Below are 23,508 nucleotides of genomic sequence, written 5' to 3' on the forward strand. Positions count from 1 at the left end.
ACATACACATACACATACACATACACATACACATACACATACACATACACATATACATATACTTTGAGACATTCAATTCATTTCCCCCCTCATATAAATTGAAGAGAGATTTGTGAGACTATAAGTTAATAGGAGTGTATATTAACACCATTCCTACCACCAAAGGTCTATATCCTACCTACCCCCCACCGCCCAGCCCCCATCCACCACCCCCTGTGAAGCTGAACATCTACCCCCACCCTCCACCCAGAATTTTTTACTTTGGTGCCCTACTCTAAACTCAGTCAGATTCTGCTTTGAGTTTCCCTTTCTGTTCTTCTTTCTCAACTTCTGTGTATGAGTGGGATCATATAAAAATATATGATAAAAATATTTTTTATTAATTGGAAGCAACTGCTAGACTCGTGTCAGAAAAGCCATCCTGTGCTCCTTGGTCTGCATGTTTGGTAACTGCAAACACTGAATTTTGTGATGAACAAACCCTTCTAAAGCACTCTTTTGTTTGCCTTTGGTTATTACCATGTCACTGGGGGTCTCTACTAGCACTACAAACTCACCACTTCCCACAACCACATTTTTCCTTCCTTTTTAAAAATTTTATTTATTTGTTTTTACATTTTTATACTTATTTATTTTCCCTTTTGTTCCCCTTGTTGTTTAACACTGTTGTGGTTATTGATGTAGTCATTGTTGGATAGGACAGAGAGAAATGGAGAGAGGAGGGGAAGACAGAAAGGGGGAGAGAAAGACAGACACCTGCAGACCTGCTTCACCACCTGTGAAGCGACTTGCCTACAAGTGGGAAGCCAGGGGCTAGAACCGGGATCCTTAAGCAGGTCCTTGCACTTTGCTCCATGTGCGTTTAACCCAATGTGCCACTGGCTGATTCCCTTTTTTTAAAATTATTCTTTATGACAGACAGAAATTGAGAGGGGAGAGGAAAAAAAGAGAGAACCTGCAGACCTGCTTCACCGCCTGTGCAGCTTCCTCACTGCAGGTGGGGAGCAGGGTCTCAAACCCAGGTTCTTGCACATGGTACTGTGTGTGCTCAGCCGGCTGCACTACTCCCTGACCCCTTAAAGCCTGCATTCTTTGTGTTTTGCCTTCAGGGTTATCGCTGGGGCTCCGTGCCTGCGCTACAAATCCCCTGCTTCTGGAGCCTATTTTTTCCTTTTTATTGCCCTTGTTTATCGTTATCATTATTGTTGTTATTGTTATTGCTGTCATTGTTGTTGGACAGGACAGAGAGAAATCAAGAGAGGACAGGAAGACAGAGGGGGAGAGAAAGACAGACACCTGCAGACCTGCTTCACTGCCTGTGAGGCGACCCCCCTGCAGGTGGGGAGCTGGGGGGCCTTGAACCAGGATCCTTATGCTGGTCCTCAGCTTTGCACCATGTACACTTAACCCGCTGTGCTACTGCCCGGGCCCCCAAAACCCTCATTCTTATTTATTTACTTATTTATGTATTTATTTATTATTGTATAAAGACAGAGAGAGAAATTGAGGGGAGGAGAAGAGAGAGACAGAGAGACACCTGCAGCCCTGCTATACCACTTATAAAGCTTTCCCCCTGCAGGTGGGGGCCAGGGGCTTGAACCTGGGTCCTTGCACACTGTAGTGTGAGCACTTAACCAGGTGCGCCACCAGCTGCCCCAAAACCCTCATTCTTACGGCAGGAGAGATGACTTAGAAAAATCAGACAGGAGTGCTCTAGGAGCTGGTGCAGTGGATAAAACATTGGACTCTCAAGCATGAGGTCCTGAGTTCAGTCTCTGGCAGCACATGTGCCAGAGTGATGTCTGGTTCTTTCTCTCCTCCTACCCCTCATTAATAAATAAAATATTTTAAAAAGAGAGAAAAATAAGAGAGGAAAGCTCATGGGATTCATTTGTTGGAATGCCACAGAAACCTTGGTGGCGGTTGTAGCGAGTTGTATACACACGTTTATACACTTATGTGAACAGTTAACCTTAAAATATCCTAATAATGGAGCCAAGTGTTGACTCAGCTGGTTAAGTGCACACATTACAGTGCACAAGGACCCAGGTTAAATCCCCTGACCCCCACCTGCAGGGGGAAAGCTTCACGAGTGGTGAAGCAGTGTTGCAGGTGTGTCTCTGTCTTTCTCTCCACATCCCCCTTCCTCTCAATTTCTGCCTGTCTCTATTCAATAAATAAATAAAGATGAATTTTTTTTTAAATATCATAATAATGCAAACCAGTGTTAAAGCAACAATGTTTGGTGAAAATAGAACAATAACATCTTAGAAGAGAGGAGAGGAGAAGAGTCAACAGCAAGGTACAGGACTTACATGATAATATACTGAGTTCTATTCTTAGCACCACTTATGCTGAATTACTGCTCCTCCCCACCTCCATTAACTAAATAAATCTTTTCTTAAAAAGGAAAAGGAGCCCCACCCCACTAGGGAAAGAGAGAGACAGATTGGGAGTATGGATTGACTTATCAATGCCCATGTTCAGGGGGGAAGCAATTACAGAAGCCAGACCTTCCACCTTCTGCATCCCACCATGACCTTGGGTCCATACTTCCACCATCTGCATCCCATAATTACCCTGGATCCATAATCCCTTGGGGTTGGAGTTAAAGAATAGGAAAGCTCTCAGGGGAGAGGATGGGATACTGAACTCTGGTGGTGGGAATTGTACCCCTTTTATCTTATGGTCTTGTCAGTGTTTCCATTTTATAAATAAATAAATTTAAAAAAAAACAACAAAGGAAAAAGGTAACATTTCAGACCTGCCATTTGCAGTCTGAATCTACAGGCAAGTTTACACTAAGGAAGATATACTAAGCTCTAGGCGTTTCAGACTCACTGAAGAGTATTGACTTAAGAACATTTATGAAAGTTACTGAGTTCTTGAAATCAATCACACGGAAGACACTTTTCTCTGCAGACAGAGTTCTAGCAAATCAAATTTCTCTTTACAAAGTGAAATTGTCTTATAGGAAATCAGAGACAAACCTTTTAGCTCTCGCTACTGATGAGTTTTCAGCAATTTCAAAAGGGTTTCCTGGCTTTATTTATCTATTACTATTCTCAGTGAGTAAGTTAGTCAAAATCATCGTTCTTTTATGCTTCCATTTCATTGTTAGTCAATAGCTCATTTGAATAACAACAACGAAAGTACAGTAAGGACAAAGATAAGGTGAAGCCTGCACCGGGTGTGGTATAGTGTGTCAAAGCAAAGGGTTCTGGGAAGAAGTGAAGGGAGGGGATGAAGGGACACTGGGGTCCTAAGGTAGAGTGTATAGGACACCTACCAAGGGGAGATGAAAGGTTGTGCTTATGTGTTAGAGACTGGACTGCAAGCCAGGTAGTGTTTGGTAATGCTTTAGCGTGTGTTTCTTCAATTCAGAGATGTACATACAATAAACCAAAACAACAACAACAACAACAAAAATCGTGCAACAGCTGTTTAGACCTATCAAGACCAAGTGAGGTTTTTTTTTTTTGTGTGTGTGTGTGTTTTTGTAGAAGTCACTACATGACAAGCAAACAAGCTATTCAGAGTAAATAAATGAAGTCCTTGGAATATCTGAATGTGGACTAAAAGTTTGTGATCTTAAGTGAAGGCCCTGGAAGAGTAGCCACCAGTGAACATGTACTTGAGATGGTTTCTTGAGTTTAATGTCTTTGTTTACAATCTCATCTTGCTGGGAGAGCCTGAGGGTGCTTCTTCCCAAGCAAGTGCTCTCTGGGTTGGAGATAACTCAACTGGAGCCAATCTAGTCTGTTGCGTGGGAGAGGGATCAGGAACGTCACAGGAAATACACTCTGGAACTCGGTGCTGGAAAGAAATTCCAAGTGTTTTTACTCAGAAAAGCAGCTTGTATATATACTAGCCAAGTAGGGTGGAAACAGGGTGTGACGTAGAGAGGGTGGAGCGAAAAGACAGTGGTGGATATCAGGGTGACTACAAGAGGGAGCGAAGCAAAAAGACATCATGAATCAGTGGGAATTAAACCAATGCCCTGTAGGCAGGGCGATGTTTAGTTAACAGTGGTTTATGTAAATAGTCTGCAGCTTTAAGTGGGATCAAACCAATGCCCTGCAGGCATGCTGGTGCTTAGTTAAGTAGGATTAGAGACAGAAGTTTTAGGGGGGGGCTGGCATCTTCTTCTTCTAGCGTTTGCCCTTCTTCCATAGCCAGTCAACAGCGTCAGGTTGAGCCTGATGTAAAGTTTCGAGACCTCCTTTGAATCTGCAGAGGTGGCAGTCGTTGACTATGTGGGTCATAGTCTGTCTGGAGCTGCAGGAGCTGGCATAATACCCAACATCACCTGTGCTACTTTTTTCACATTTTCATACTGAAAATCTATCCTACGTATGTGAGACCTTAACAATATGCTTATATTCTTCAACTTTATAGAGTATTTACTTTCTTGTCTTTTTTTTTTTGAGTGCCTATACTTTTTTTAAAGGTTATTTATTTATTTATTTATTTATTTTGTTGCCCTTGTTGTTTTGTTGTTGTAGTTATTATTGATGTCATTGTTGTTGGATAAGAAAGAGAGAAATGGAGAGAGGAGGGGAAGACAGAGAGGGGGAGAGAAAGACAGACACCTGCAGACCTGCTTCACCACCTGTAAAGTGACTCCCCTGCAGGTGGGGAGCCAGGGGCTCGAACCGGGATCCTTCCGCTGGTCCTTGTGCTTAGCGCCACCTGCGCTTAACCCGCTGCGCTACTGCCTGACTCCCGAGTGTCTATACTTTCAAGTGACATTATACACAATGCCTTTTGGCTTATTTATAATTATTCTTTTTATTTTAGTTAATTGATGTAGGCACCTTAGGAGATGGTAGCTTCTCTTTGAAGTCAGCTGTTGGCAGAGAGCTATGTTATCTATAGATAAGAGCATTTCGTGATGCTCAGTCAGTTAATTGATTTTAACTTCTGTAAAAAAGATTGGAAAACTCCTTTTTTTACTTTGACTAAAAAGTGTGACGGTGGTTTCATAACGGTTTACAAGATGATAAGATTACAGGCTCTATTTCCACACCACACCCACCACCAAAGTAGTGTGTTCCCACCCTCTCTTGCCAGACCTCTGTCATCACCCGACTTGCTTTGGTTGGAGTATAGCCGACAATCCTTATGAATTCAGTGATTTTTTTTTTTTTCTATAGTTGCATCTTCACATTACCATTTACAAGGCATTTTAATCAGTAATTAAATTACAATTTTATGTGTTCCTAGAGGACAAATAATTCCATGATTTCGTTGAATTGATAGGTGACACATGGTCAAGATCCTGTCCTTATCGTCAGCTGACAATATAAGATGCATAAAGACGACTGAGTTTTTTAAGCACTGGTAAAGTACCTTTTCATTTGAAAACTGTTAAAATGTAGAAAATATCATAAGAAACGAATATGCAGTACTGGAGGTAGAACAGTGGCTCGAAAGTTCTGCTTAGAAACATGAGGCCCTGAGATCTATCCCCCCAGCACTGCACGCATCAGAATGATGTATTGGTGCTCTCTCCCTCTCCCTTTCCTTCCCACCTTTGTTTGCTCCTCCCTCCCTCTCTCTCAGAGTAAATTTAAACACCTGTCACTCTATGCAATGCTGTTGTGATAAGATCAGATGAACTGACACATTGTCTTACATGACAGATCTTAGAACAGATGAGATGACCTGTATGCTTCTTGGACATCTTATTTTTTTGGTGCATAATCATTTCAGGAGACTTGGATTCCAAGTGTTCATTTCCTTTATAACATGAGACATATGAATTTGCTTCCCTTGAGTCCACTATTTATGTAGTAAAAGGGACAGACTCTTTCAGCCTATGTTAATAATAAGAGAATGTATATAAGTGCTATAGAAAAGACACTGTGAGGGAGTCTGGCGGTAGCGCAGTGGGTTAACCTCAGATGGCACAAAGCGCAAGGACGGGCGGAAGGATCCCGGTTCGAGCCACCGGCTCCCCACCTGCAGGAGAGTAGCTTCACAGACGGTGAAGCAGGTCTGCAGGTGTCTATCTTTCTCTCCTCCTGTCTTCCTCTCTCCATTTCTCTCTGTCTTATCCAACAACAACATCAATAACTACAACAATAAAACAACAAGGCAACAAAAGGGAATAAATAATAAAATATTAAAAAAAAAAAGAAACGACACTGTGGGTTTATGAGATAGACGTTATTAACACAGCGAAGGCCAAGATAGCTCCAAACCAGAGATAGCTCAATGCTCATTAAAGCTTGATGACATTCTTTTCTATAACACTTTTTAAAAATCTTTATAACATTTCTCTAAAACAGATGTTTTTGAAGAATACCATGCCTCTAGTGGCTGGAGTAATAACACTATTATAGATTTTGAAACTTCAGAAGATATTGCAGACATAAAATTGTCAAGTATCTTTAATAATGAATAGATTAGATAACTGTGCTAGAACTAGTTTACTGTCAATAGTACATTAAGCGAAATAATCATTATATGACTATCTAACTACATATATATATGTATGCAGTGTATTTTTTTGCCACATTTTGTGTGAAAATGGAATGTATTTTCAACTTGCAAATGAGTGGAATACTCTATATCACCATTTTATTTTGAACTTAATATTCTTTTTTAAAAATATTTATTTATTCCATTTTGTTGCCCTTGTTTTATATTGTTGTAGTTATTGCTGTCGTTGTTGCTGGACAGGACAGAGAGAAATGAAGAGAGGAGGGGAAGACAGAGGAGGAGAGAAAGATAGATACTGCAGACCTGCTTCACCACTTGTGAAGTCACTCCCCTGAAGGTGGGGAGCCAGGGGGCTCGAACCTGGATTCTTACACCAGTCCTTGGTCCTTTGCACCACTTGTGCTTAACCTGTTGCACTAATGCCCGACTCCCTGAACTTAATATTCTATCATCATTTTACTTTTAACTTAATCTCTATCTGTTTAGCTCATATCTTAAGTTTTGCTTGATAGAAGTTTATTCTCAAATCTAATTACATGTAGCAACATGTTACTCTAAAGTCCCCTAAAAGTAATAGTCACATAAAACCAAATAAATATTGGGTTACCAGAGAGTATCAGTGTGAGTACCTGTATTATTTCATCAATTATTTATTAATGTCAGTCCATTTGATAATATTAACTACAATGTTCACTGCTCAAAATATCTTAATTGAGATGGGACTCATGTATCATAAATTTATAAAAATTACATTGTTCTAAAAGTGATTTTCCTAGTGCTACTTAGTGATTGCCAAATTGTCTGAATAAAAATCAGGAGAGATATTAGAAACTGAATAAAAGAAATAAACCCTAGATTTATGAAGTTAAATATTTCTTTACAAAGGGAATGAGAGGAAGAATGAAAGGAACCTTCGCTGGCCAACAAAATAGCTGTCTTGTGTAGTGTATTGCTTTGAGATATAGAAATCCCAGCTTCAAGTCTAGACCCCTTTATATTGAAGGGAATTTGAGTGCTGTGGTATCTCCCGCCTCATCTCTATTTTTCTGTTTATTTCTGAAATACGTATATGAAGAACCTTAGAAATTTCTCTGCACTATTACCAGAATGCCATAACTATTAGTCTCACAACTTGAGTTTTTTTCACACCTGAAAAAAAATCTTTCACAGACGCCACACTACTCCAGAAAGTTAAATAAAAATTGCTCCCTTTGAATTTGCTAATCCAGTAGAGAATAGTTATAGAAAGTTGCTTGGAACAAACACATAAAAAATAGATTTGCTACAAAACCAATGCCAAATTGAAAAAGAAAGTACTCATATGCCAAAGGGGTCTGAAACACAAAGGAGCATGATTCATCTCTTTGAAAAGTTGAGAACATTTTATAAAGCTCTCGAGTTGACCATAACTACATCAGGTTTGACCTCAAATATTTAGGAAGTTCCATCCAGTTCTGGCACACAGCCAGTTTATGCTCCGATTCTTGCGTTTATGGACTAGAACATAGAGAACTTTAGACGATAAGAGTTGCAACACTGCCAATAAATCTGTTTGGATGCTTAATGTATTGGGTTATTGGAAAAGTCATGAAGTATTTTTCTGTATTTCTGTGCAAAAATGTGTCATAAGTTTTCCAACAACCCAGTGAAACCATTTTCAAAACAGAGAGAATCCATTATAATAAATGTTTTTTAATATACACAAGAGAGCAGGGAATAGAATGTGGAGTAGTTTCATTGTATGGCAAATTGAAAACCAGTTCTAACTGGGGGTTCAGTTAAGAATTAAAGACAATCTGAAACAACTCAGAAGGCGCCACACAGCATGGGTAGGGGACTGCATAATGGTTATACAAAGTGCTTTCATGCCTGAAGTCCCAAGTGCAATCAATGCCCTGTACCACCATCAACCAGAGCTGAGTAGTGTTCCCCTTAAAAAATGAACAAAGTCTGTCAATGCCCATGTTCATCGGGGAAGCAATTAGAGAAGTCAGACCTTCCACCTTCTGCATCCCACAATGACCTTGGGTCCATGCTCCCAGAGGGATAGAGAATGGGAAAGCTATCAGGGGAGGGGAGGGGATACAGAGTTCTGGTGGTGGGAATTGTGAGGAGTTGTACCCCTCTTATCCTATGGTTTTGTCAGTGTTCCTTTTTTATAAATAAAAATTTTAAAAAATGAACAAAGTCCTTTGGTGGTGGGAATGGTGTTTATGTACACTCCTAGCAAAATGTAGACATATAAATCAGTAGCTAATTAATATGAGAGGGGGAAATCAATTGTATGTCTCAAAGTTTCTCAAAAGACAAACTGAATCTTTTTAATATATAGGCTATGTATTTGATATGTGGACTCTCTCAAAAGCCTAGACCAAGTAGATTAGAAGCTTCCAATAGCACAGCTATATACAAGATACTGGGTACTGTCCAGCAAACCATAACAAAGGGACTTTTCAAAGTTAACCCAATTAACAAATAATGTGATGATAATATTAACTATTGAGTGTCTTTTTGAACCCTAAGACAGCAGGAACCTCACATCTTCACTATAGAGCCCCTACTTCCCCCAGTCCTGGAACCCTTGGATAGGGCCCACTTTCCCGTATGCATCTCCCAATCCAAACCAAATAACATTGCATCTGTCGATCACAACCTAACCAAAGCAACGATTGCTACCTCAACATGCTTCACCTCAGAATGTATCCAGAGACTTCACGTGTGGAATGACAACCCTTCAGCTTCATTACTCGGGTGAGACCTTTCCTTTAATAGTACACTCTAATTTCATCTCAGGTAGTTCACTTTCTAACAAAGTCCCATAACCTAGATATACACCAGTTTCTGTGAGAGAGAGCTTATGTGCACACGTATCCATAAACTACTGCAAAATATATACCTGAAAGCAGGACTACACTAGAGTTTGCAGTGAGTACCTCCCTAACACTTCCTCTCCACTATTCCAAGCTTGGGATCCATGATTGCTCAACAAATTGTTTGGCTTCATATGTTAACTCTCTTTTCAATCACCAGGTTCCAGATGCCACCAGGATGCTGGCTAGGCTTCCCTGGATTGAAGACCCCACCAATGTGTCCTGGAGCTCAGCTTCCCCAGAGTCACACCCTACTAGGGAAAGAGAGAGGCAGACTGGGGGTATGGACCGACCAGTCAACGCCCATGTTCAGCGGGGAAGCAATTACAGAAGCCAGACCTTCTACCTTCTGCATCCCTCAACGACCCTGGGTCCATGCTCCCAGAGGGATAGAGAATGGGAAAGCTATCAGGGGAGGGGGTGGGTTATGGGGATTGGGTGTTGGGAATTGTGTGGAGTTGTACCCCTCCTACCTTATGCTTTTGTCCACTAATCCTTTCTTAAATAAAAAAAAAAATGAACAAAGTATAACAGGCAGATTATTAAACCCTGGCACTATTAATTTAGTATTTATTTATTTTAGAGATACTTTTTTTTTTCTTTACAGAAGCATTGTTCCAGTAGATACCCACACCTCACAATAGCTACCATCCAGGCTGCTGAGCATTGGTATTGATTAATGACCATTTTAATAATCCATTTCTGGCCTGCAGAGATAGCAAAATGGCTGTGCAAAGATTCTTAGGCCTGAGGCTCAGAGGTCCCAGTTCAATCCCTAGCAACTTTCCATAAACTGAGCAGTCTTCTGGTCTCTGTGCCTATCTTCCTCCATCTCGAATTAGTTTTTCTTTCTTTACTTGTTTATTTATTTGTTCCTTCAGGGTTGCTGCCGCTGCTCAGCAGGCACTATGGGTCCCCTGCTCCTGGCAGACATTTTGTTCCCTTTTTTTTTTTTTTTATATTTTATTTTATTTATTTATTCCCTTTTGTTGCCCTTGTTGTTTTGTTGTAGTTATTATTGATGTCGTTGTTGTTGGATAGGACAGAGAGAAATGGAGAGAGGAGGGGAAGACAGAGAGGGGGAAAGAAAGACAGACATCTGCAGACCTGCTTCACTGCCTGTGAAGGGACCTGCCTGCAGGTGGGGAGCTGGGGGCTCGAACTGGGATCCTGACGCTGGTCCTTGAGCTTAGCGCCACCTGCGCTTAACCCGTTGTGCTACAGCCCGACTCCCCGACTCCTTTTTTTTTTTTTTTTTTTGACTGGATAGAATAGAGAGAAGATGAGAGAGGAGAGGGGAGAGAGAGAGAAAAAGAAACATGCAGACCTCCTCATTCACTGCCTGTGAAGTGATCTTGCTGCAGGTTGGGAGCTGGGGGGCTCAAAAAGGGATCCTTGTGCTTTATACTATGCGTGCTGAACCCTCTGTGCACCACCCACCCACACTTGTTAAAAATCTTTTAAAAACCAATTTCATTAGTACAGAAAATGGCCTTTGCATAAATCCACCATGATCTCCATGTGTTCCCATGTATTTTTTTCCCTTTGCTTCACTGTACCAGGCTTTTTTTTTTTTCCTGATAGAAAGACAGAAACAGAAAGAAATGAAAGAGGGAACGATACCACAGCACTGAAGCTTCTCCAGTACACTGGGTCAGTTACAGGCTTAAACCGGGGACAGACTGTTGGCACGGCCAGAAACCCACTAGGTGAGTTGTCTCGCCTGCCCCGCATGTCTTGTTTGATAGTTTTCTTGCTTTCTTTGATCATCTTACTGATGGGCTTAATGGTTTAGAGTACAGTTGTTGACATGCGGGTGCGGTTTGTCTACAACACATGTCACCCCAATTCAAATCTTTTTCCACCATCCTGCACCGGAGCCCCAAAGCTCCCCCTTCTTCAGTCCCTTCCCCGCCCACTTTCCCCAGATTCCTTTTTTTGGACGCAAAGCAAGTCCAAGTTCTACTCTGTGTTTTCCCTTTCTTGAAAATTGTAATATCTATACAATCAGTGAGAATTAAAATATAAGGGAGGAAGACAGGAACATGATATACTCGTGGTTGGTAAAATCAAAGAACAGAAAATTGGGTGGGTTCACTGTTCTCAATTTCTCCTGCGGTGGTCACAGCACCTGGGCAGGGTTTGCCCTGAACCGAAATACTCATAATTATAAATATGAAAGGACAATCAATCCACAATGCGTAACTAATGTGTTGTGCTATGAGATTATAAATACTTAAGTCCAGATTCAGTATTGATATATATTCAGGAAGTACTAGTAAATTTATTGAAATATAGGTTGCTTGTATACCATTTATTTTTTTTATTTGCCTCCAGAGTTATCATGGGGCTCGGTGCCAGCATTAGGAATCCATTGCTCCTTGAGGCTGTTTTTCCCATTTTGTTGCCCTTGTTGTGGTTGCTATTGTTATTGTTGTTGGAGCTGTTGTTGTTGTTAGGTAGGACAGAGAGAAATCAAGAGAGGAGGGGAAGACAGAGAGGGGGAGAGAAAGACAGACACCTGCAGACCTGCTTCACCGCTTGCAAAGTGACTCCCCTGCAGGTGGGGAGCTGGGGGCCTGAACTGGGATCCTTGTGCTTTGCGTATTTTTTTTTTTTTACAAGTTATAAAGTCTATAATACGGGATCATGGTCATTAAAATCACATAGTTGTGCCAGCAAAGACATAGATTTCTCTTCTTCATCCATTTTCAATATAACTTACCAAGATGGAGTTAACTTACATCTCATTGTATTTAGCAAGATATAAATATTCACTTATTATTTTATTATTTTAAATAAATGCAGTCATGTAGTATGTTACTACTTTTCCTCCCCATAAGAACTTAATCCATTCTTTGTAATTGCTACATATGGTTCTATTTTATGCATATTTTATAATTTTATTAGCCATATGTCTAACTGTATGTCTATAACCATATGTCTGTACTGCATTTCAATATTTATCCTACAGAAATATGGGTTATACACAAAAATATTTAAAAAATAATCCTGAATATCAAATAAATAGGAATTCAGTCATAAATTAAGACAAAAATGTGATGATTCATCTCTTTCACAATCATAACTTTAAGGTCATGTTAAAAAATATATCTAAGCTTCCTGCATCAAAATGCCTGACAGTTTATAGAGCCTGTGCGCTGTATCTTCCAGAGGTAGAAAAAAAATCTTGAAAGAGTCTAGAGAAATCAATTGTTGTTGAGAAATTATTTACATAGAAAAAGCACCAATTTCCCAAATGTTTTTAATAATACATTTGGTACAAGTTGACTAGGGGAAAAAAAAAGTATTGATTAGGCTTCCAAACATAAGCTTGGATTCTCTCTTTCTAAATGCATCATGAGTTTAATTTAGGATATCAATAAGTAAACAAGCAATAAGTAAACTTCTCATCCTGAGAAGTCTTGCTCATTGACTCAGAGCAGTTTTGGGCTATAGACAAATACTATTGAAATTTTGCTTTTATTTGTGTGTTTTCTTCAGAGAAGGAGGAGTCTCTCTCTCTCTCTGTGGACGTGGAATGGGATAGAGAGAGGTGCTACTCTGAGATGGAGCAATAGCACACAGGGTTAAGAGCACATAGCACTAAGCACAAGGACCCACACAAGCATCCAGGTTCAAGCCCCTGGCTCCCCACCTGCAGGGTGTCACCTCACAATCAGGGAAGCAGGTCTGCAGCTGTCTATATCCCCCTCCTCTCTCAATTTCTCTCTGTCCTATCCAACAGCAAAAATAAAATAAATAAAAAAACATAGTTGTGCAACTAAACTACACTAATTGAATCATGGCAATTTAAAGGACCTTCTACCATGAGTAGGAAAAGTGGAGAGATTAAACTGCATTAATTTCCCCCTTTATTTGTTTTCATCTCACATATTCTTTCCCTATACTGCAGCTATCTTGATTTTTTTTCCTTCATCCTTACTTCTTTCCTTCTGTCCTCCCTCTGCCTTCCTTCCTTCCTTCTTCTCTCTCTCTCTCTCTCTCTCTCTTTCTTTTTTCCTTCCTTCCTCTTTCTTTCCCCTTCCTTCCTTCCTTCCTTCCTTCCTTCCTTCCTTCCTTCCTTCCTTCCTTCCTTCCTTCCTTCCTTTCCTCTTTCCCTCTTCCTTCCTTTCCTTCTTTCTTTCTCTTCTTCAGCTTATCGTGATTCTATGTAGAGAACAAGGACATCTCACTTACTTTGGAAGAGCTTGCCCCCAGGGCAGGATGCAGTTTCAGGGATGTCCTCTAGGGGTCCTACCTATGAGCTTTGTACTCTGCTGTACCCTCTGCCCCATTCACTCGTTTCCGCCTAACAGCCCCTCCCCCCCCGCCCTGAAAAGAATGCATTTTCATCCACAACACTCCACCACTGACAGCAGTTCAAAAACTGTTTTTGTCAGGAGTCTGCCATTGCTCTTAGGATGCCATTGGACACACTGGAGGAAAGGATTTTAAATGGAATCATGGAATGGCTTCCATAAAAGAACAGCTGTTTTTTGTGTTCGGTCTTTTTCTTCTTCTTCTTCTCCTTCTTCTTCTTCTTCTTCTTCTTCTTCTTCTTCTTCTTCTTCTTCTTCTTCTTCTTCTTCTTCTTCTTCTTCTTCTTCTTCTTCTTCTTCTTCTTCTTCTTCTTCTTCTTCTTCTTCTCCTTCTCCTTCTCCTTCTCCTCCTCCTCCTCCTCCTCCTCCTCCTCCTCCTCCTCCTCCTCCTCCTCCTCCTCCTCCTCCTCCTCCTCCTTCTTCTTCTTTTGTGACACTTCACAGTACTATGTAAATAAAACAGTCCTAGCAGGTGGAAGAACAAAACCATCTTTGATAACATTCTAATTATTTATTATGACTTCTTTGATGTAGCATTTATATGAACACAAGTTAAATTGTTAAAAGCCAGAAGGAACTGAATAGCAAACATAAGAATTGCACTTCTGACTAACTTCTTTGCCTTGAGGCCATTATAAGAGGCAGCTGCTATATATGTTTTTTTTTTTCATATTGTTTTCATTCTTTGGTTCTAGTTTCCTATCATATGTGCACAAAGTTACTGGTAGGTTTAAGATGCCAAGACATAAGGAAAATGGCATTGCTTCAGTAGAAAATAAAAGCAAGTAGACAAAGTAAGTCAGATGTTAAGAAGATCAGTTATTAAATTATCCTTCAATTATCACTTCTTAAATCTCACAAATTCATATAGAAGCCCCCTCCCAGCTTGCCTCTGTTGAATGTGTTTAAGCTAAATGTCTTCTAATAATGGAACATGGTGATGAAAATGAAATGAGATTCTAGTGATGGGAAGATATCAGGTACCATATTTCTTTGAAATTCATATAAATAAGAATCCCAAAATATGGTAATAAAAGTTACACAGATTTTACCACTTGCCCATAGAAAGTCCATGAAATCCTGGGTCAGGGGTGGCACACCTGGTTAAGCAAACATATCAGCTAGCACAAGGACCCAGGCTTAGCCCCCGTTCCCCATCTGCAGGGGGCATGACACTTCATGAGTGGTGAAGCAGGGCTATAGTGTCTGTCTTTTTTTCTCCCTATCTCCTTACTCCTCTGTCAAATAAAAAGGAAAGGAAAGGAAAGAAGAAAGGAAGAGAAAAGAAAAGAAAAAGAAAAGAAAAAGAAAAGAAAAGAAAAAAGAAAAGAAAAGAAAAGAAAAGATAAAAGGCTTATGGGAGCAGTGAATTTGTTATGTAGGCACTGAGTCCCAGTGATAACCCTGAAGGCAATTGAAAGAAAGGAAGAAAGAAAGAAAGAAAGAAAGGAAGGAAGGAAGGAAGGAAGGAAGGAAGGAAATAAAAGAGAAGGAAAGGAAACTGAAGAAATGGTTGACTGAAAAAGAAATACGTGGTTCCTAATGCATAGCCCTGGAGGATACATGCCTGATACAACTCGATCTCCTACTAGTTTGCGACTGAATGAACATGGGGCTTCCGCCATGCTCAGTGATCAGCCTCATTTTCACACTTTGTTGCAGGTGATTTACTGGGTAGGGCTTGAGAAGATGGTTTTGGATGCTAAAAGAAATGTAGCCATTTTTCCCTTTGAGTAGTGCAACAGATACTTAAAGAGAAAGGGTTTTCTTCATGTGTTTACTTTAAGCAAAAACATCAGAATCACGTGTCCAAGAACCTGAGAGCTATAGTATTTGCCCAGCTAAATAAAACACAAAAAGGAATTGTGACTTTCCCCTGGTAAGTGGAGTTAGAAATGGGAGCAGCTTCCTGGACAGAAGTCACTTAACAAACACTCTGCTAAGTGACCTGTCACTCTAGAGAATGGGTACAGAAGTCACAGATGGGGGAATAGCAAAGATAGGAAGAATAAACACAAAATTCACTCTTCCCTGATGGCCTACCCTGTTGTTGTTTTTTTTCCTTTACTAACTATTATTATACATTCTTTACATTTACATGCCCTCCCTCCCTAGTTTTTGTTTTGTTCTTGTAACTGAAATACTTGTTTCATGTGCTTAAAATGTAAAGCCCTCATTATTCCCCTGGCCCAATTAACACTTTATTGTGGGTGTTAGCCTGTGTGCCGTTATCTCCCAACAGTAATGTCCTCCACCAAGTCAGGCATCCCAAACTGTCTGTAAGTATTGCTAAACATCCCCCTGTGCTCTGGGGTAAAATCGTCCTGATTGAGAATTATAATTTTACGTAAGTGACTAAACTTCAGCATGGGTACTGACTTTAACTGAAGTCTAAAGATATGTGTTGATCACTTTCTGAGTTAGTTGCAAGAAGTCCAAACAGGAATTGAACCTATGCTATATCTGCACCCTTTGCTGGAGCAGATTATTAGGTATCTTTCAGTTGCATCCTAGAAGCTTCTTAGAGAAGGACACTAAATAAAGGCAACAGGATTTTTTTTTTTAATTTTAGTCTTTTCTATGCACTAAGTTCTGCTCTAAGTATTGTATTTATACTTTAACTCTTTACAGTAGTCTATATAGTATTATCTTTAGTTGCCCATTTCTTTTTCTTGTTTTGTTCAGCAGCTAATCTAGTTTTGTTACTCATGAATATTTACTGTTTACTTGGTGGGGAAAAGTGAAGATTCTATGCCTGGAAAAACCAGTATTTGACTGGTGTGTGTGTTTCTTTCTAAATTTTTAAAAATGTTTTTCTTACCACCTTTTCCTTTTTCCTGAAGGAGTGGTAGTCTTTCAAATGTGTGATGGACCATTTATTAAGTATTTTTAGGTTGCCGTGGAAAGAATAGCACTTACCAAGAACACCTTATCCTTGTGTTTGCATCGAAACTGAGAGAGTTCTTCACTGACAATAAAAATGTTCTGCAGACTTGAATACTTATCTCTCCAATTGCTTTCTTCTGTCACATCAAATCAGATTCACTGCTTTTTCAATTATATGTATTTCCCAAAATAGGCATCTCATAACTTTGAAATGAAGAATAAAGCACAAGTTTACAGATGTGCAAAAAATGTAGCCAAAATGTTAGAACCAGAAGGAGCTGCATTGATGGAGAATAGAGTCAAAACCAGAAGGATAGACCCTGTTTTGTATGGCCAGGAGAGCCCAGAGTGGCTGCGGCCTTGAGGCCCTTCCTGTAGTCTGCTTAGAGGTCACTTTCATAAGCAAAGTGGCATCTATGCTAGGGGAGTGGGAGGCTCATAAACGAAGTCAATACTTTGCCTCAATGCTTAGCATCAGTGATTCGAGAAAGGGCAGTACTCTGTGCAGTTTTCAAATGAGTCCTAATTGCAATTGCCTTGACATTTGCCTGACAGATGCCCCTTTGGGATGTAGGAAGAGATTGTTGTCCCAGAGCAAGACTGACCACAATGTCTTTGCCAAAATGTATGCCTCATTGCACTCATCCTGTCAAATGTTATTATTTTTTTAAATTTATTTATTTTCCCTTTTGTTGCCCTTGTTTTTTTATTGTTGTTGTAGTGATTATTGTTGTTGTTATTGATGATATTGTTGTTAGATAGGACAGAGAGAAATAAAGAGAGGAGAGGAAGACAGAGAGGGGGAGAGATAGACACCTGCAGACTTGCTTGACCACCTGTGAAGTCACTCCCCCACAGGTGGGGAGCCGGGGGCTTGAACAGGGATCCTTACACCATGTGCACTTAACCTGCTGTACTACCACCCAACTCCCCGTCACAAGTTTTAAATGATCTGGGGCCACTATTCAGGTGGGAGGCAGCAGATGGATCTTTTTCCTTAAGAAGTGAAGGCTTTCCTTCAACATTTGCTTGTAAAACAATACATGATGCTTGCATGTCTGTAGGAATACTCATATTTGTCAACTCAGATGCAAAGACTGAGAATTTTTAGGGGAGAAATGATCATAAGCAAACAAACAATATTACTTATTTATCACAGATGATTCCTACAGCCTTTAAAAATTAATGAGACTGTAAACTGAATCTTATAAATGACTTTAGGATTATCTTCTCTCTTCTCTTACCTACTCATTACTGAAGCTTTTTATCTATGAGTTTGGCTTTTGTTATTCACCCATGCTGACAAACATAAAAGTAAGACTACTTGGATGGTGTTGTAGTTTGCCATATTTGTGACCTAGGTTTGACCCAGGCTCCAAGGGCATTGAAGGAAGCTTTGGTGTTGTGATCTTTCTCACTCTCTCTCTTCCTGACCCTAAGCCACTATCTAAAAGAGAAAATCAAATAAAAGTATTCTGTATCTCATGTATAAATCTAATATATGACATGTATTTTCTCTTATGTGTAATACACATTTTGTATTACAGTGTCATATGTCTGTGCCTACTGATGTAAGTATGTAGCAAAGAAAATTAAGTAGAGGTAGTAGCAGTAGCGTTAGGTTTGATGTGGAATCAGCATTTTAATTATCAGTAGCAATTAAAGATTAAAATAATCTCTGAGTATGGACCTTGAAATTAAGCAGGCCTGAGTTTAAAGTCGTTACAGTTTATGGACTAGCAGCTGCTACAATTATAGCCTTAAGTGCTGTCATTACTGCTGCTACTACTATTATTGCTCTCTGTTATTTTATCTATGTCAGAATAATGAGGACAACAATAAAGCCCTTTACTAAGGACCATCCACATCTGATATCCTCACAATGGACTACATGAATATCACCCACAGCCTGCAATTCCTTCTAGTGAATAGAGAACAAAAGATGGGGGGGGAGGTATTGATACTAAAAAAAAAAAATCTTACTAGGATGTTTTGATTTGACTTAATGGAAATTCAGTACAAAATAAAAAAAAAGAAAAAGGCAGTAGGAAAACTTGGCAGGACACTCATAAGGCATTCACTGAAGCTATCAGTGTAAAATTAATTTGTGAAGAGACGTTCATCCTCAGTAGAACTGGAAGAAAGGCAAATGAAAATAATAACAACATCACGTCCAGTTCACTGGAGAAAAATATATAGAGAGATCTGGTTAATATGACATTCTGGCAATGTCCGTAATGTAAAAAAAAGAGAGAGAGAAAGAAAGTATATCTTCAGCAATTCCTCTCCTTTTTCTGTATCACTCACCAGTACTTCTTAAACTCTAATATGATTCTGAATCAATCTCCCTCCGAGGTGATTTCAACCTCTGCACAGAAGGTTTGACGTGGTCTGGAATGGGACATTTCGAACTGTTCTCACTTGATACTTGATGTCAGTGGTGCTAATTCCTAGAATGGCAAATGTCAGAGACCTCTTGTGTGCAGATTGGGAACATTAATTATGTAGTATATAATTAGAAATATACCAATAGCAAAGTTTTGAAAACATGCCTAAGAATGATAGCCTGAATATGAGGACAGTAGAGAGAGGAAGATATGAAATGAGGAGGGACATGCAGAAGACTACTCGCCTGTGTGTGAGAGAAATATCAAATGGACTGGAAGTATTTACTTGAGGCCATTTGGGTTTTTCATCATGGCTGGCCATACCTTCGGGTGATAAATGACTTTTGTACAAAACAGTGCATTTTACTTAATCATTTTAATTTTTTCATACTCATGGTCAGTTTTCAATTCCTGCAGAGCTTTTTCATCTCAGTCTATATAATCCACATTTTTTTGTGCCTCCAGGGTTATTGCTGGGGCTCAGTGCCTGCAACATGAACCCACTGCTCCTGGAGACCACTTATCCCCCTTTTGTTGCTCTTGTTGTTGTAGCCTTGTTGTGGTCATTATTGTTGTTGTAGATGTCATTCGTTGTTGGATAGGACAGAGAGAAATGGAGAGAGGAGGGGAAGACAGAGAGTGGGAGAGAAAGAGAGACACCTACAGACCTGCTTCACCACCTGTGAATCAACTCCCCTGCAGGTGGGGAGCTGGGGGCTCGAACCGGAATCCTTAGGCCGGTTTTTGCGCTTTGCACCACGTGCGCTTAACCCGCTGTGCAACCACCCGACCCCCCATAATCCACGTTTTAATTATATGACATATGCATACGAAAAAATTCCTTCTCCTCCTTCTCCTTCTCCCTCTCCATCTCCTTCTCTATCTCCTCCTCCTCCTTCGTTTTCCACCAGCCTTATCACTAGAGCTCAGTGCTAGCAGTAGAAATCTACTGCTCCTGGAAGCTATTTTTTTCCTTTCAATTTTATTGGATAAGACAGAGAGATATTGAGAAGGTAGGGGAACAGAGAGGAGAAGGAAAGTTAGACACCTGCAGAACTGCTTCACTGTTTGTGAAGCACCCCCCTTCCCTGTAGGTGGAGAGCAGGAGCTTGAACGCCGGTCCTTGCTCAAGGTATCCTTGAAAATACTTAAACTTCTTTACAAGAATCTTGTTTAGAAGCTAATTCACAGAGTCCGGATTTTAATCCAAGCGTATTTGTTTGTTTGTATGTGTGTGTCACCTTACATTTTTTTCCCCGTACAGTATACACTGCAAAGTCAATCTTCCTGGGATCCATTTATTAGATACACTTACTTTCCAGTGAAGAGACACAAGGTTTTTGGATATCACTTTTCTTTTCACCAAGGTAGAGAGACATAGACTCCTTCAGTGTGAAAAAAAAAAAAAAAAAGATACATAGTCCTGCTTAAGTGTTTGAGAACTGAGTCAATGAAAGTGTATGGCCAGATACAGGAGAATTTTAATTTGTCTCCATGACACAAAGGTCAGTATACGTTAGGCTTGATGCCCAAGAATAACTAGGCTTGAGTATAATAAGTTCCTCCATGGTGGTACACTTGAGTGAGTGCACATGTGACAATGTGTACAGGTCCTGGTTCAAGCCCCAGATCCCCACCCGTAGCTTCACCACAGATGACACCATTCTGCAGGTGTCCCTCTCTCCCTTTCTGTTTCTCTCTCCCTTCTCTCTCTGTTTCTGTCTCTATCCAAAATAAATAGTAAATGAAATTAGACAAGAACACATTTAAAAAAAAGAAGTAAGTCATTTATTTCATCTGAGTGGTACTTGCATGGAGTGGGAAGTTTCAGAATAGATCATCCTGGTTGTAATTCCAGTGTCCAGTTTTACACTTTACCAGCTAGATGACCTATAATAGATCATTTAGATTTCCAGAGCCTCAGTTTATTCATCTGTGTTTAAAAACCCACAGCTATCCAGCCTCTAATAAGACAGGCATGAGCATAAATGCCTAGTAGCACTGAATAAACATTTAAAAGTAAGGTTTCTTAGAGCACCATCTTATATGCGTTAAGTCTTGGAGGCCTCAGCCTCTATCCTGGAAACATTTCTTGCCAGGATTGACTGCTCTGATATCTCTTAGCTCATGCTGTCTCTATAAATCAATAAATAAGTCTTTAAAAAATAGATAAAATTTTACAGTGGTATAGGATAATTGAAAAATGGTGAGCAGTGCATAAGAACAAGGTCTTTGGAGAGAAGAAAGCAATGCCAGATCAAACTGTATCCTAAGGCTTTTGTATAAATTATAGATAAAATCATGGCATTAAAAGTGATGCAGGGGGTCAGGCGGTAGCGCAGCGGGTTAAGCGCATGTGGCACAAAATACAAGGACCTGCATAAGGATCCCAGTTCGAGCCCTCACTCCCTACCTGAAGGGGAGTCGCTTCACAGGTGGTGAAGCAGGTCTGCAGGTGTCTATCTTTCTCTCCCCCTCTCTGTCTCCCCTCCTCTCTCCATTTCTCTCTGTCCTATCCAACAATGACAATAATAATAGCTATAACAATAAAACAAGGGCAACAAAAGGGAATAAATAAATAAATGATGAAAAATAAATAATGATATTTGAGACTTTCCTGCCTTCTTGGATTATCTGTCTGTCTGTCTTCCCTGGGTATAAGAAGCTTTCCTTTCTTTTTAATATTTTAGTTTAAGGAGTCGGGTGGTAGCACAACAGGTTAAGCGCAGGTGGCACAAAGCACAAGGACAGGCATAAGGATTCTGGTTCAAGCCCCTGGCTCCCCACCTGCAGGGTGTTGCTTCACAGGCGGTGAAGCAGGTCTGCAGGTGTTTGTCTTTCTCTCCCCTTCTCTGTCTTCCCCACCTCTCTCCATTTCTCTCTGTCCTATCTAACAACGATGGCATCAACAACAACAATAATAACCACAACAACAAGGGCAACAAAAGGGGAAAAAATGGCCTCCAGGAGCAGTGGATTCATGGTGCAGGCACTGAGCCCCAGCAATAACCCTGGAGGCAAAAAAAAAAAAAGGAAAAGGAAAAAGTGATGCAATGGCTCTCCCATTTAAATTATCATATCAACTGCATGAACTGAAGCTAAGCAAGGAATTGCTGGGGACATAGATTAGAGCCAGTGGGTGTCAAAGGGCAAGCGAGATGTATTCCAGCAGAAAGCTAGGTTTCTTTTTATTGAAGCATTATCTCTTTGGATAGAGCCTGATCCATTCCATTAATACACTTAAAAGTCTGCAAACACTGGAGCGAGAAGAAGATACTGTTCTAGAAAGGAAAATGCTGAATATCTCCCCTGAAGATCTATTTAAAATGTACTTCTCTAAGTATTTACAAAATGAGGTCAAGGTGATATAATAAAGTCTCCATTGCTTTCGTAAATGAAACACACAAACAAGCAGAGTGGTGGAACAAAAAGTAGAGAGGTGATTTATACCCTAAATCCCATCATGTCCTACCTCCAGGCCATTTGAGAATTGTGGGGAAGTCACAGAAGTCTGTCACATGGATAGACTCGCAATGCATATTTCTTTTCTTTCACACAGTGCATGCTTCTCTTGAATCAACTGACCCAGTCCCACCACTGTGTAGCTACATAAACCAAAGCACATCTGTGAAACGCATCTCAACTGTCTGTAATCTCAAGGAAGCAATTCGATAGTCAGGTTTAATTCCCTGGCATGTGGGTAGTTTTAGAGTGCTTTACCAGCTCCATCCGCTTCTTGATGATTGACTTCACGTTTCGTATCACTCCACTACGAAGAACTCTATACCTCAGAGCACCAACAGACCAGTGGAGCTTGTTACTTGGCCCAACAGTAGGGGAAACTGATGGTAAGGCTGCTTCACAACATTGTTTTTTTTTTTTTTTTTACAGAATGGACAGGATTGTCGAAATGAATCCAAGTGTTAGTGCAAAAGATTTTTGTTGAAAAAGATAGTTTACTGTCAGAATGCATGTGATTCAAAAGACAGGTATATCGACGTTAAGAAAGACCTGACTTCTCTAGAGTTTCCTATAAGGAAAGAAACTGTAGGTTGGCATCCATGTGTAGAATGGAAATTCTATGCAGAATCTTCCCTTTATGTTAACCTGACTTGCCTACTTTCAACTTAATACAGATTCTATTTTATTATTAGTACTAGTTGTAGTCGTAGTAGTTTATTGGATAGAGACATCTAGAAATTGAGAGGAAAGGGGGAAATAGAGAGGAAGAGAGACAGAGAGGCACCTACAGTACTGCTTCACCACTTGTGAAACTTTGACCCTACAGGTAGAGACCGGGGGCTCGAACCTGGGTCCTTGTACATAGTAACATGTGCACTCTACCAGGTGCGCCACCACCCGGCCCCAATACAGACTCTTCATCTACTCTCTTCTTCAATTTTTTTCTCTCTGAAAACTCTGCCCTCCCAGTCCCATCACATCACTTATGCTTTATCCTCAAGAGAAATAATGATTCTTCCAAGGTTTTTGCAGCTTACATAAAATGTTACGGTTTCAGTCAAGTAGCTTAAGGTTTTAACTGCAGTGAAAATTGTAGGAAAACTGTTTCCAATTCTTTTTTAGTTTGTCCAATTA

The sequence above is a fragment of the Erinaceus europaeus genome, chromosome 7, assembly GCF_950295315.1.
Source record: "Erinaceus europaeus chromosome 7, mEriEur2.1, whole genome shotgun sequence".
Taxonomy (NCBI): Eukaryota; Metazoa; Chordata; class Mammalia; order Eulipotyphla; family Erinaceidae; genus Erinaceus; species Erinaceus europaeus.